Genomic DNA, 11,879 nt, shown 5'->3' on the forward strand with positions numbered 1-11,879 from the left:
AAATATTTTCAAACACACTACATATAATAAAAGTTCCAGCTTAAAAACTGTTGGGAGCTTGCCATGTGGACTTGCGCACCTCTGTAGTGTGTAATTAACATTCTACAAAATATAAAGATGTAGCTCCAAAACTGTAGGAAATAGTTTAACATACCATGTATCTATATCTAGACAGACAGGGGTTACATTAATAACCTTCCCCCTTTTAACCCTTTTGGTACCGGGGCATAAGCCAGCAAATCTATTTTTCATGTAAATGTTACAGGTCGGTTTAATGCCATCTATCAATTACCAACACAATGTTCAAAATTTTATTCAGCAATCTATTAAAACCCCGTAATAACAATGTCAGTAAAAAAGTATTTGAGGCACAGATAATTACTTCTTTAACTGTTTAATACATGTACAGTTAATCACTAACCAAATAAAAGACAAGACAAGACAATTTTAGTCTCTAAAACCACTGTATACACATTGGTACAAAGAATGAAATAATAATACCTAGTACACAAAATAAATTGTGCACATATAAAAATACATAACACTATAAAGTTAAGTGATAATTCTATCTCATTCAATTATAACTAATTAAGGTTACAAGAGCGCAATTATTTGTTTACATTTTACTGGCAAGTTTTTTACCCCAAGATGGTACTCAGAATAGAATCCTACACGGCTTCTGATTGGATGATACAGGATTGGAATTACATTTAATCGAAAGCTTATCCAATTAGGTTTAAAAAATGCAGAAAATCATATTCACATTTTACAAAGTATAGAAAATATGTTCCATTTCTGCACGTCGGAGCCATTAAAAATATGCCTTTTTCTTTAAGCGAAAAAAATAGACGATCTTTTTCAACTGCATTTTAAGTCAATTTTTGCCACATGACCATGTATATTTTTTTGGTTGTAATGCAACACTGGCATTTCTAGTAACAGGAACTGCTACCCATTTTTCCCTAGTTTGTGTAGTCTTCGAGGAAAAAAATACGGAACACCAGTGGTACCCTATGGAAAATGCATTACGAATAATTGCGCTCTTGTAACCTTAAGGTGGTACCTAACACTACAGGGAGATAACTCTGTAAAAATCAGCTAATTGTTTTAATCACATGGTATTGTTAAGGAAATATAAAGCTTCTCAATGATCAAAATTACTGTTTGTCAAACTGTTATAAAGCCAAAGAAAATTTTGTGATAAAGTGTTTGGTTCAAATTTAATGAAATTATTATATTTTTGTCAATATGTCACAGTAAACATTTTGTCAAAATTTTATGAAAATTAAACAAGCCAAATTAATATTAATCAAGGTGTTGGGTTCCACCTTAAAACTAAATTTATTTGTCCATTATGTATAAGAATGAATATGTACTGCTCAAACTATACATTGTTACACACAAATACAATGTATATAATACTAAATATTTTATTCACCAACATGTGTTAATTGCAAGTGATATAACTCATCCAGAAAACCACTGCAGCACAAAATAAGCCTTCATTCCAATGGCTGTTCTCTATACTAACAAATCCTACAGAATAAATAAATGAGGATTTTGTGGCCAATCTAGTCAATAATTTTTTAAAAACACCTACTTTATTACAGGATTTTTTGTTATATCATTGTATACATAGATTACTTGCTTCTTTGTCTATGGTGTGCTGTAACATTTCCACTCAGCAAAGAATTATAAAATTCGTTAAATTTAATTGCATTTGGAAAAGTAATACATTTAAAATCAATATACTTTTTTTTTCTTTAGCCATAAATGTATGTCATTACATAATAAAATCTGTCACCAAGATCTTATATCAGTGTTCACACGTTTTATTTTTTCCCTCTCACAATCAGTATTGGCAGTTTATTTGTAGTTTATATTATGAAAAGCCAGTCTAACATGACAAAGTATATACATTACAGAGTTCAAAAATATCTCAATTCTTTTCAAAGCCAAAAAGATCATTAAAAAGGTGACAATTCAATATTTTCAGGTTCGTTTGAATATCTAAGTACCATATTTGTTTAAACTGATCTTTGGAGAGATGTCCTAAATGTGGTATTTAACCAAGTTTCATTAATACAAGATGGAGTTAAATATGCAGAAGATAAACCAGTATCATTAAAAATAGATTTTATACAGTTCAACCAATTAAATTTTACATTAGTTCCATGATTAACTCAACATTAATTTGTATGCAATTACAAATAATTTACAGGTTTGCTAATTATCAACTTTGACCAATATGAAATCATGCAAGATTTTATATCGAAGCTTACAGGACATTCACAACCTCCTATTTCTCCATATATGGTTCCAATCACCCAAGAAAGATAATGTTTTAAAAATCAAATTAAACATTCAATATACACATCAATAAAAAAAATGACATCAAGAATTAATATACTCATTCATAATTATATTATCACCACTGACTATCATTTTTTAGGTTCTCAAAACATTTGATTACTTCATCTTTTGTAATTGCACTGTTTCAGAATTTCGTTCAGTGCATTCAATACATTTTGATCAGTCTATTGGATCTGAGTCACCTGATTTTAACTTCTTGAAATCAAAAACTGAAGTACTGAACATCGGATGACCTATCCCGCAAGTTCTTGTGGATGGTTAAAAGCACATGTCACAGAAACAGATCACATCTCTATACCTGAAACTGAGGTTAATGTACAGAGATATATTTTTTTTCTGATACAAGTTTGTGCGTGGATGATGAATTAATAACAGGAAATTCAACCGCACCGTAATTACTATTATATTGTAGTGATACAAATCAGTATACCTGGGACTATCATACTAATATAATAATAGTCCCAGACAGTATACACTGGTTTGTTGTTATATATCATATTAATAATTACGGTTGCATGTATATATAATTTTCATCCATTTGTATATCATTCTATTCTACTATTCTAATTATAGTGCAGTGCAAGTGCATGGTGGACACTCTTCTGTAAAAAAAATTCGATTTTTCTAAAAGATTGGATATGAGAAGTCATTCATATTTTCCCGCAAAACAATAACAGAGTTACCGGTCCTTGCCGGGAGTGTCGCAAAACGTTTCTGAGATATTCTTCCCGCAAGCTTTAACACAATTTTTCGGTACGTGTGCATAGATATCATCAATGATTTTTATACTTTTATATATATATATACCATACGACAACACATTATTAATTTGTGTTTTAATAAAAATATTTATAGTATTCATTGAAAAAATGAATTTGAAACAAGCGATTAATAATGTTATTTTGCACTAGATAATGACCGTTGATCTATAATTTTCATAGATCGGTTGAAAACCCAAAACAAATTTGCATAATGGAAATTTAGGCGATAGCAATACATCAGAATGACCTCATGGTCATCTCGATGTAAAAATTGAGTAAGACTGCAAAATCAATATCAGGCTGTTTTGAATATTTGTTTCGATTCAAAACTTTCCAATACTCTGGTGTTTTGAGATCTAAGATTTTTTTATTTTTTTACCTGTATCTTTTTTATATTTCATTACAGCTTAATCAATAACCTTTAAACATCTTTTTTCAGATTTTTAAACTTTCTCAAATTATAAAGGTGTAGGCCTCACTTTTAGTTTATGCATAGTTTTTCTATAAAGTTAATTCTGTATCTCAAATTTACAACCAAGATTGCATCAAGGCATGTCTCCTTTGGGTTTTGATGCTGTTTTTTTTCTTTTCATTCCAAAATTTTTGTTGAGGGCTCTTAAAATTAATGCAAACTAAACTGAATCTCAATCTAACAAAAGAGTTTATCTTGTCATCTTTAACACTGTCCAAATTAACATTTATTAGATTGTGTAAAACACTTGTCTAGTTTTTCAAGATACAAGATTTATTGATAACGCTCAGACACATACATGTGTAACATGAGGTCAAAGTATAACACATAAACAATTGAATGACTAAATGAGCATGCAGTACTTTTTAAACACATAGAAATACATTTGTAAATATTTAAGAATAAACAAGCAATTTTCTTAATAAAAAATTACAGTCGTTTGTAGACTTCTATATTACATATTGACAATAAATCTTCCATTTTAATGTATTGCGGATTAATGGTATAATATCTAGGTAAGTATTGGTTTCTATAATTAACAATAGAATCATGTTTACATACAAATAAAACATAAAATTCATCACCAACAAATTTATGACATAGTACATATTCTCTCTGGTCTAGGTATATTTTGCCAACAGCCTGTCTCGATTGGAATATGCAAGTTAGATGTCCTTAATTTAGTTACCCACCCTCTATTCTGTTCAGATAGCCTGATCAGATATTTTTCTAATCCGAAAGACCCCAAGATGATTTTTCTATATCCCCAAACCATTAGGTAATAAACTGATCACTCAATATTTGATTGAGATAATTTATATCACAAAAGCCAATTTGATTCATGAAAATATATCCTAGACCAGTGTTGTTAAATATTGATTCGACAGAATCAGTCCATTTGAAAACATAATGACCATGATTCTTCAATGATAACATCAGCCTGTACAAAGTACTGAGTTTACTGCTATTGTTTACAACTTTACACCAATACGAAATCATTTTACATTCAACTCCAATTTGCAGAGGAAATCTTCCCAATTCTCCATACACCATAAAATTGGGTGTAGTATTTCAAAATTTTAAAATTCTTTTACAAAATTTCAAATGTATCTGTTCCATTATTTTCAAATTCTCAAAAACCCAAACTTCCGAACCAAATAAAAGAATTGGTCCTATCATGGAATCAAATAATTTCAGTTGCAAATCTATAGGAATACTTTTGTTTCTAACAATTCTATGAATAAAATGCATTGATTTTTGTGCTTGATCAATAAGTTTTTTTTTGGTATCTAAAAAAGTACGTTATATTCAAAGACAACACTTAAATAAGAGAAATTTTTTAACAATCTCAAGTTCTGTGTCTTGTAATCAAAATTTTAAATTTCTTTTTACTTTCCTCTTTCTCAAAATAATAACCTTTGTTTTATTTAAATTTACTATTAATTTCCACTTTTCACAATATAACTGAAAAATGTTAATTGATCGCTGCATACCTTCTTCTGTTTATGATAAAAATACAGTATCATCTGCATATAATATAACGATTAATTCAAAAATATATGTGCAATTCATTTTGAAACTTCTCTTTATCAGTTTCTATTGGAATCCCCCCAAAAAATGAAGTTTTTCCAATAAATCAGATCTTGATACTGTATTTAATGCTTACAAAAAAGTTACAAACTAGAGGCTCTAAAGAGCCTGTGTCACTCACCTTGGTCTATGTGCATATTAAGCAAAGGACACCGATGGATTCATGACAAAATTGTGTTTTGGTGATGGTGATGTGTTTGTAGATCTAACTTTACTGAACATTCTTGCTGCTTACAATTATCTCTATCTATAATGAACCTGGCCCAGTAGTTACAGTGGAAAATGTTTGTAAAAATTAACAAATTTTATGAAAATTGTTAAAAATTGACTATAAAGGGTGATAACTCCCTAGGTGGTCTATTAACCATTTTGGACATGTTGACTTATTTTTAGGTCTTACTTTGCTTTACAGTATTGCTGTTTACAATGTATCTCTATCAAAATAACATTTAAGATAAAAATTAAAAGCTGAAAATTTTTCTTAAAATTACAAATTCAGGGGCAGCAACCCAACAACAGGTTGCCTGAATGGTCTGAAAATTTCAGAGCAGATAGATCTTGACCTAATGAACAATTATACCCTGTCAGATTTGCTCTAAACGCTTCTGTTTCAGAGATACAAGCCAAAAACTGCATTTTACCCTATGTACTATTTTTAGCCATGTCAGCCATCTTGGTTCACGGGCGTGGTCATCGGACACAATTTTAAAACTAAATACCCTTATGATGATTGTGGACAAGTTTGGTTAAATTTGTCTTAATAGTTTCAGGAGAAGATTTTTGTATAAGATTACAAAAATTTATGAAAAATTGTTAAAAATTGACTATAAAGGGCAATAACTCCTTAAGGGGTCAACTGACCATTTTGGTCATGTTGACTTATTTGTAGATCTTACTTTGCTGAACATTATTGCGGTTTAAAGTTTATCTCTATCTATAATAATATTCAAGATAATAACCAAAAAATTTCCGGGCAGATAGATGTTGACCTGATAAACAATTTTATCCCTTGTCAAATTTGCTCTAAATGCTTTGGTTTCAGAGATATAAGCCAAAATCTACATTTTACCCCTGTGTTCTATTTTTAGCCATGGCGGCCATCTTGGTTTATTGGCCGGGTTATCGGACACTTTTTCAAACTAGATACCTCAATGATGATTGTGGACAAGTTTGGTTAAATTTGGCCCAGTAGTTTCAGAGAAGATTTTTGTAAAAGTTAACAATGACAGAAGACAGACGCCGGACGCCAAGTGATGAGAAAAGCTCCCTATTATTCTTTTCCAAATGTCTGGCTGTTTATGATCAACTCTGTGTAGTATGTGACCGCATCTGATAAATCAGGTTGAACTTTGAGTGTTACGGCTAGAGCACAGGTGTTCACAAATGTGGACTCTCCAAAATCAATGTCAATAGGTTTGTGAAAACCTATTGCTGGTATAACACTTGACCCACTTAGCCACATTAATACATCTTTGGTTTCAACTTTTATTCCATTTACAACTGTGGCTGTTCCTAGAAAAAAGTAAAATATAGTATAGTGAGCTTAGGTGTTTATACTATAAGGGCTAGTCAAAGCTGATTGGTTCTCAGGGCGTTTTATTTTTTTTGAAAATCAAGTAGGTCTCAATTGACACAATTCATTTGAAAATCATATTCTATGCACTTATCCAATACAATGTATTTGTTAGTGCCAATTGACACAATTCATGATCAGAACATTTAGCAAAAGGAAGAAAGGCTATAGAGTAAATTTTTCAAATAAACAAAACTTACCGTCATTATGTCCATGAATTCTATAACCTTTCTATAGATTAATTTTCCAATTTTTAAAACTACTTTTAATCTAATGTTTTAAAAAATCTAGGGTGCCAAAAAGTGATGATGTCGCTTCCCTGCATAATTTTTTTCCAGGACGTGTTACAAAAACAAAACAGAAAACTTTATAATTGCCTCAAACAGTTAAAACAAAACAAAATCTTTAAATTAAGAGCTATAGTTCTAGTCTTCAGATAATAGCAGTAAGCTAAATTATCCAAATGCTAGTGTTATTACATAAAATGGATATTGACATTAACTGGTAATTGATGGTATATGTGTGAAAAATAAAAATAAGTCCATTTATGAGTTAAATACAGAAATATTTTTTTTTTTATCCACGACCACTTTGTTTATTGATCACGATTAAGCTTCTGTCGAAGTTTTGTAAAAATACTAGATGGTCTAAGAATGTTTTAAAACCTTTAAGGAGGCTCGCAGGTACAAAAATTTCAGCAAAAAATTAAACATTTGTTTTTTTCATTACAAATCTTATTTTTTACACTATTAGTTATTACTTTATGATATGGTACAAAAATTAATCAAAAAAATCGATTCGGTTTGGCCCCAGATGACTTTTAAAATGTTTATATCATTGAAAAAGCTCCAAATTATCTCCCTTTGCTGCAAAAATGCCATTTTTTGGCATTAAAATTGAAATATCTTTTTTAACACATCGGTGACCTATATTTTTTATTATTGTTTTCAAATAAGCTGTACATAAACTAAATAATTGTAAAATTTAAGCTATTTTAGGTAATTTTTTATTTCGATATTACCTCTATTTCTCCAATTAGTTCAACAGAAAAAAAGGACATTAACAAAAATGTATGCTTCTTTCGGAGACAGATTGTGAGCTTAAATGAACAGTGACCCCATTTTTTTATTTCATTTTTCTATTAAGTATATGATAAAGTTCATTTATGAAAAAATATAGCAAAATCCTATATCAAAAAAAATTATTTGATTTATACCCGCGAGCCCCCTTTACTGCAGACTTTTAGCAATACTAAGTGGGAGACAAACTTAGTTCATTTTTAAGTAAAATATGGTAAATGTAAATAATACTATAATTTTTTTTCCTCTGGATACTATCTTTTTAACATTAACAGGCTATTGTCCAAGTTTGTTAAAAATCCTGGATAGTTTAAGAAAGTTATCAATGTTTTAAAAGCTTTAACCACAAAGTGAATGTAAATGTTAACACAGCCGATAGAATGTAGGATTGCCATGTCTTGCTTTAGCAAAGCCGCAGGTTCATCAAAATGATGATGCACTCTTAAATGAGGGAGGGTCAACATGCACTATGGATTTGATTCTTGAAAATCTTACAATTATAAATATTTCCAAAAACCCTATTCATATTGATATGATTTCTTCCACTTAATATTCACTACCTTTTACATTATTTTTGGGCAACAAACCTTTTGTGGCCTGGAGAAAGGTTAAAAAACCTTGTTTTGTGGCTTTTTGGTCTTTTTCCTGATTCCCTGTAGTAAACTGGAATTTCAACAGTTTCCTCAGTGTTGCCACTGTAACAGGTTTAATCCTGCCACTTAGTAAAACTCTTGAGGAGGCTATATAAGAGTCCTGCCTCAAGAGTCCCAACACCTGATGAAGTTCCAATCCTGTTTTGTAAAAAAAAAAAAGTAAATAAAATAAATTTGATAAAAATCTGGCAAAAAAAGTACACATGAATTGAAAGCACTTAAAATGTAATTTTCCAAATAATTAATATTTCCAAGGGGCAAAACTTGTAAAAATTATTTATTGGCACTGATTTTCGATTGAGAATCAGGCTAAAAAAACAATCCCTACTTTGAATCTGAGGTGTTTCACATATCTGAATTTTCCTTGCTGCAAATCCAGGCAAGCAAAGATAAACTAAAGTTTCAAAACAGTAAAGATAGAGGTGTAATTCCACCTGAAATTTGAACAGTACAGGTCTGGTTTCATAAGAAAAAAATATTCATACAAAACTGTAGTTATTGCAAGGCAATAAAAATTATCATTACATTAAATTACCACGATTTCTCAGTGAAATAAAAATTGACAATCACACTCCTTGGACATTTGGGTGACGTCAAGACAATATAGAAAACCCAGAATTAAAACTGATTGAGAATGCATCATAGAAATGCGAGTTCCTTGCATTTTCTATTATATTTTCAGAGCTTTTATACAAATCCATTCAAATGAAAAGTTTGATCAACTTGTTTGCTTACTTTATTTAGTAGTTTGTTCATGCATTGTAATCAAGATTGACACATGGAGACAATGGACAGGTGGAGTCAGTTGCAGTCTTTCAACAATTATAAAGATTTGTTTGGATATTTGATTATATTCATTGTCCAATCAAATCGTTGTATTATTGCAAAACCCATCATTATCCATTGTTCTCAGATGTCAGTCGTAATTGAAAGGCATGAGCAATCATCCGTTATACAAAGTTGTCAAGCAATCATGCAAATTTTGAAAAAGCATGGTTTTGTATAAATGCTCTAGGATATGGAAATATATTTTTAACTCATGACAAAAAAAAAAAAAACAACCACTGATAATTAAAGTAGCACATTCATGAATTAATGTGTTGTATGGTCACACATTGAATATTTTCTATATTTGTATTTGTGGATTAGTTACACTAAAATGAAAGATGCATGGACCAATAGAAAACAAAACGCATCCACCAAAGATTGTCTGGCAAAGACAAACAATGCAAACAAAATGATGATTTAGTTAAATTTTGAATAATACAAACCTCTGATAAATTGATCTAATTCATCTTGGCATGTAGAAATCTGGCTTTCAATTAAAGCAGCCTGAAGGAGTCTGACATGCTGTTTGTTAAATCTGGACACTGGGATTATAAAACCAGCGTCAGTTGCTTCATCAAAAATACTGGAATATAAATTCCTGATCTCAGCCTCAGATGTACAATCCTGCATCTAAAAATATATCAGACATGGAAGCCTTTACAATAATTTTAAAAAATGTGTCACATTGCAAAGTTTGGCCAAAACCTTTTTCTTTCTTTTAAATTTCAAATTGATATTTAAATTTCTTTTGTGACATTTGAATAAACTAGAAGAAATGTGTCCGAAGTATAATGATACCCCCATCTATAACATTAGGGAGTTTAAGCTGTCATTCCAGTGAACAAGAAGTTGATGCATGATCAAGGGTAAGTCATACACACTGTATAACCCATCTTGCTGAAGTTCCATACCAAATTTCTAAACATTCTTATGAAGGGTTCCCAATTTTAAGAGAACTTAAAGTTATGGGACGGGAAAGACCTATGCACTGAAAGCAGTAAAACTTTTATGCAGAGGCATAAAAAATGGTAAATTTTTTGGACAAAAAGGTCAATGACAATCATGATTGAATATCAAAGTATTCAGGTAATGCAATTATGAAATATAAAGTGTAATGGTGCCTAGTGTAAAAAAATCAAGATCAACAGTACTTTAGCCAAAATGACAGTCAAGTATACATAGGTTTGGGTAGGCCTTTTAGAAACTTAGATGCAAGTCTTCTGTTGGAGAAGTGTTTGTCCTGCTGGCACCAAGTCCATGTTTTGGTGTGAGAAACCCCAAATATCATTCAAATCAAAATTTAAAACAGCAAATGCACATCTCCATGCCCTGATTAAGAAATCATGATAGGTTCAATATTGTTCAGCAGTTTTAAGCAATTCTGGATGAAAAAAATCAATAGGAAATAAAAAAGGTCCTTGTTTTGGTATGGGAATCCCCATAAAATCATTTAAATCAAAATTTAAAATATCATGTATACATATACCTGACCTGCTTTAATAAGAAACTTGAAAATTTGTTCAGCAGTTCAGTTTAATTCTATTAATTTGTTTATGAGTAGTGCGACGACACAAATGGACAAAAGATAGTGACCCCTTCGGTTGACTCTGCTGACTCTGCTTACAGCAGGTGTCACATAGTCGGTAGGGGACAGGAATTTTTTTTTTGGTGAGGGGCTTAGTTGGATGGTCAAATAGACTATTTTTTATTTGACAAGAATGGAAAATAACTTGTATTCACACTAATTACTAGACAGACAATATCAATTAAGGAAATAACAAGATTAAAATACCTTTAATAATACATCTTTTAGTCCATCTTGCAAATCCTCTAAATTCAATAGTAATGATTTCCCATTCAGAATGTAGTCAGTTACTATGTCTGAAAAAATTGGAAGGCCTGGTCCATCCTGGATTATAGAAAGGGCAGTGAGCTGCCCTATATGAAAATAAGTCTTCTTTTTCTTGGCCACAAAATTTGCTTGGAATGTTAGTCTCCCAGGTTTCCCTGTAAGTACAATATACAAAAACATACATTACATTGATTGTTGTTTGCTCAATGTCCAATGGCAAATATTTCATGCATGTTCAGGGCGAACATATACCAATGTTTGTTAATATGGCATTTACTCTTAGGTAGCAATATAGTTAGGAAAAAAACTTAAAAATTGACACTCATAATTTTTAAACACCCTCTTTATCTTCTTTTCTAACAAATAAGGCTTAATATTTGTGTTATGCATGTGTATATTCATAGAAAGAGAATCTTCCATAGATTTGATTTGTAATGGTTATAATGATGAAATATAATCTCTTTTTGGTGTAACCATGGCAACAATCTGCATTTATTTGATACAAAATATTGCAAAAAAGGGGGTGAACATGTCACAAGACTCCAAAATTTGGTCCAAAGGAAAATTTCAATCAATTACAGTGATACCTTTCCTGAAACCATAGGTATATATCTATCAAGAGGTCCAAAAAAAATTATATGCATTTCTGCTCGTTTTTCCATAAAATTGTATTGAAAAGATCGAGCGTCAAATCTCTG

General features: G+C 30.7%; 1 long non-coding RNA gene across 1 annotated transcript; it reads right to left on the reverse strand.

The window, feature by feature from the left end:
- Window positions 1–269: 269 nt before the first annotated feature.
- On the reverse strand, window positions 270–11,332 carry LOC127734411 (uncharacterized). Its single transcript, XR_007997544.1, has 4 exons — window positions 11,122–11,332; window positions 9,773–9,959; window positions 8,436–8,639; window positions 270–6,708 (listed from the first exon to the last, which is right to left on the reverse strand). It is a non-coding gene; the product is annotated as an uncharacterized LOC127734411 (long non-coding RNA).
- Window positions 11,333–11,879: the final 547 nt, after the last annotated feature.

The sequence above is a fragment of the Mytilus californianus genome, unplaced genomic scaffold, assembly GCF_021869535.1.
Source record: "Mytilus californianus isolate M0D057914Y unplaced genomic scaffold, xbMytCali1.0.p SCAF_3, whole genome shotgun sequence".
In the NCBI taxonomy this organism is placed as follows: domain Eukaryota; kingdom Metazoa; phylum Mollusca; class Bivalvia; order Mytilida; family Mytilidae; genus Mytilus; species Mytilus californianus.